The sequence below is a fragment of the Pseudonaja textilis genome, chromosome 7 (assembly GCF_049901715.1).
Source record: "Pseudonaja textilis isolate UNSWEBS1 chromosome 7, rPseTex1.2, whole genome shotgun sequence".
NCBI lineage: Eukaryota > Metazoa > Chordata > Lepidosauria > Squamata > Elapidae > Pseudonaja > Pseudonaja textilis.
Window position 1 is genome coordinate 38,626,331 of NC_141996.1, and position 3,609 is coordinate 38,629,939.

At 35.9% G+C, this 3,609-nt stretch overlaps 1 pseudogene; it reads right to left on the bottom strand.

Annotated features, from left to right (window-relative positions):
* Positions 1 to 1,938: 1,938 nt before the first annotated feature.
* LOC148125311 (uncharacterized) lies at positions 1,939 to 3,609 on the bottom strand (annotated as a pseudogene).

The following is a 3,609-nucleotide window of genomic DNA, read 5'->3' on the forward strand; positions in this document are numbered from 1 at the left end:
CCACATTTTTAGTTATTGGGACATTGGCACTGTTTCAGTATTTTGTGTTATATATCAATAGGAATGAGGTTCATGGAAAAATAATTATCAGCTGATAGAGATTGTGGGTGAATATGAATGAGAACACTGTTCAAACTTCTGGTCACCAGTAACTGTTTCAAATTCAGTATATAGAGGAAACCTTGTATCCATTGATACAGATTATGTGCTAGCATAACATTTTCAATTCCTAGCAGCCACACAGAAAGATTTTCTCTATGAGGATCTGTCACTAGCCTGCTTTTTCTGATCTTCCAATGGTACCATTAATCACCATTGTAACCTTCCATCCTCTTTGCTGCTGGTTGTCCACTTCCAACCTTTCTTTGAAATGATATTGAAAGAGCTTTTAAAGGATCTGAAAAGCCATTAAAGATCTGAAGACAGAGTATTTATTTGAAATCCCTTCCACACATCTTATGTCAATATCATTCCTCCCCCTGAAATAACACTTGGCATTTCATTATATCTGACTAATTTTACTGCTTGGATTAAAAATATCAAAAATATCTGATCATTTCAAATACTAAACTACATTTTGGGCGAGGTCCATGGTAACATTCCTTCCCCATGACACTGGTTAAGAATAGTCTTTGAATTAGTTTTTTCTCAATGTGGTATTTTCAGATATGTCTGATTTTAACTCTGCAACCATAGAGGAACTAGAGTTTATTTATGCTTGATTGTATCGAAAACCAACAACTGAGAAGTAATGCCTGGGGGATACTAGAAGGGAAAGTTTCCTTTACGTGTAGAAGCTTCAGGGTTCAGTCCATTGTATTTTTAAGTCTCTTTTGATGAGGATGATATAGATACATTATCAGAATTTGTTGTAAAGAATTCATGATTTCCAGGTGCAAGTTGTCAGCAGTCTCTTTTTCATTACTTCGTTGCCTCATCCCTGGCTCTTCATCACTTGAGGAATATGGAATTGCTGTGGGGAAGCAATTTATTGTAAATTACTTTCAATTGCTCCCCACATTCAGATTTGAAATTGTTTAAACATAGTTTACAATAATGATAAATAAATGTTTTTGTGCAACATATTTGATTTATATGGTGACACTGCATTCTCTGCTCCAAAACCTACTTTTGAAGAAAGAAAAATGCACCAGAAGTTCTGTTTACAGTATAATATAACCTCTAATTCAATGGAGGCAAAAAACAGCTTGTTTCTGAATTTCTTGCTGATGTAGCTGAAACTCAGCAATGATATTTGAATCTCAACAGCTGATCATACACAGCTTTAGCATCAGTGCTGCAAAATTGTTCTGACTGGAGTAACATTCCATGGTGTAAGGAATACAGGAATAGCCACAGCAAAATCACACAGTGGAACAAAAATGGATACATTTCCCTCCTGTTCCCATACCATTATAATCACAATCTGCATTATATTTTTGTTACATGTTATATTTCTCCTCTGCTTCTTCCAAGGAGTGTTGAGTAGTATGTTTTTTCTCCATACCTTCCTTACCATCTCTGTAACAGCCCTATAATTTAGTTGAAGCCAAGAAAAATTGACTGGTCCAGGATTATCTAATAAATTCTTGGTGAGACTGAATTCGAATCTTTCCAGTCACATTCTATAATTAACAGTATTAATTTTCCCCAAAGGCAGGATATCATACCTAATGTAACATCTTAAAGTTGTTGTATTTAAAAACACTGGGATAGAATTAGGTGGTTCTCCACCTTACTTTGCAACTTTGCAGAAAATATGCATGCATGGATAGATAACACTAATTACTAATGTATTTATTATGCAGTTTGGGATGTTGTAATGATGAGGCAGTCGAGTTGTTTGATCAGCTAAATCATGATGACCTTTATTGGAGTCTAATCTTGTATTTATACACTTTTTTAGTTATCCTCCATCACTAGTTAACTATGGTTACTGCTTAACTTTTGTTACTGTTTAGCACAGTAATCCATACAATTAATTATCTCTAGTTAAAGTCTAACATATATTTACTTCCTCTCTCTAATCCTCCTTTAGATTAGTGACTTTGTTTACCTGAGTTGTATTTGCTTGGAAACATTCTTTATCTGAGGTTTGCCATCCGAGATTGGAACATTCCTGCAATTACAACTCTACATATCCTCGTTTTTTATTTTAAATGGAGGATTCAAAGATTTATGAATGTATCGCAATTGTAGAGGATTAAGAGAGGGGAAGCAGGATGAAACAATGCGAATAAATTTGGAATACATTGAATAAAACAACAGGTTGCAATTAGTACAATAATAATTATAGCATAAAAGAAAAACTGTCTGAGCCAAGACCAATCAGGGAGCCAATTGGTTAGCCACTCAAAAGGTGAGTAATGAGCATGGATATTATTTTGAATGTATGATTGTAAATTGGCAGGCTCATCCTCAATAGTTTTATTCAAAGAATGAAAATGCACAGCACATCCACGGTGTCCAACTAACGTACAGAATCCTCCCTGAGGGGCTAAAAGACAGTCTATGGCAAAACACTGCTGTAAGACATCTTGATTTAAGTCTTCTATTTCATGCTGCAAATCACGAATAATAGCAGCGGTAGCATTGATGGATTTTTCAAGTCTGCAGGTGAGACCAAGAATAGATCGTCTGTTTTCTTGAGCAATTATGCCAGGATAAGAGCCTAGAGTAAGGACTCCTGTAACGGCCCCTGCCAATGCACGGCCAAATGTACAACCAGAAGACAATTGTGTGTCAATAATGACTTCATCATTACATGTAGGCCCCAGAGAGGAACGCTGCTGTTGAGTTGATGGGAGCGTACCTATTTGAACAGGTAGAGTAAAATAACCTATAGTTGCACATTGATAATTCTAAGGTTGAACATTAGTAGCATATTTATCAAAAAAGAACCACATATTAGGATCCTTAAGCTGCCAACCAGCACATATTGATCCTGTATTAGATTGATCAGAGGCATTAAAAATAGGAAAATTGTCAGGATACATAGGAGCTATATTAATTCCATGCAAAGAAGAATTAAAGGTACCTAACAACCAATAGTAGTCAGAACAATAACTATAATTCCCTAGCTTTTTTAATATGTGCTGAGCAGCATCATAATCAGACCAATTATGAAGCCAAGTATGTTTAGCGTGACAACGGAAACACAGACCCCTTGTAAATTGACTAACTTTCAAGTAACGCCAACGGACAGAATTCAATTGCATAGGGGGTGTAGAAAATAGCCAGGAGTGTGAAATAGATTGTAGTTGTGAGACAATAAACGTAGAAGACATGATCAAGTTAGGGGTAAAAGAAATTTGACCAAATGCCATTGGGGGCTCATAGTATAAAGTAATATTTGTGCCATGGGTCATAAACATGAATTGGGCTTGACGAACCCACAAATTAGGGTTAAGATGAACCACAGAAGTGTCATTTTGAGCAGAAACACCATTAACCATAAACAAGAAAATACAAAGTAAAATGGTAACAGAGTTAGCAGTAATAATACCAAAAACAGCAGCAACAAGATTTTCAGGAGACTGAGGTAATGAGGCCTGTTGCAGTTGTTGTTGAGCTTGATATGTAGTAGATTTAACCTGGCCCTAAGTGATG